The sequence below is a fragment of the Physeter macrocephalus genome, chromosome 20 (assembly GCF_002837175.3).
Source record: "Physeter macrocephalus isolate SW-GA chromosome 20, ASM283717v5, whole genome shotgun sequence".
In the NCBI taxonomy this organism is placed as follows: Eukaryota; Metazoa; Chordata; class Mammalia; order Artiodactyla; family Physeteridae; genus Physeter; species Physeter macrocephalus.
The window spans coordinates 38,429,264-38,429,542 of record NC_041233.1 but is presented as its reverse complement, the minus strand read 5'-3'; positions in this window follow the sequence as shown (position 1 = coordinate 38,429,542).

The window sequence follows — 279 nt, the reverse complement described above, 5'->3', positions numbered from 1 at the left end:
AATAAAATTAGAAATGAAAAAGGAGAAGTTACAAGAGACACCGCAGAAATACAAAGCATCCTAAGAGACTACTACAAGCAAATCTATGCCAATAAAACGGACAACCTGGAAGAAATGGACAAGTTCCTAGAAAGGTATAACCTTCCAAGACTGAACCAGGAAGAAACAGAAAATATGAACAGACCAATCACAAGCAATGAAATTGAAACTGTGATTTAAAATCTTCCAACAAACAAAAGTCCAGGACCAGATGGCTTCACAGGTGAATTCTATCAAACA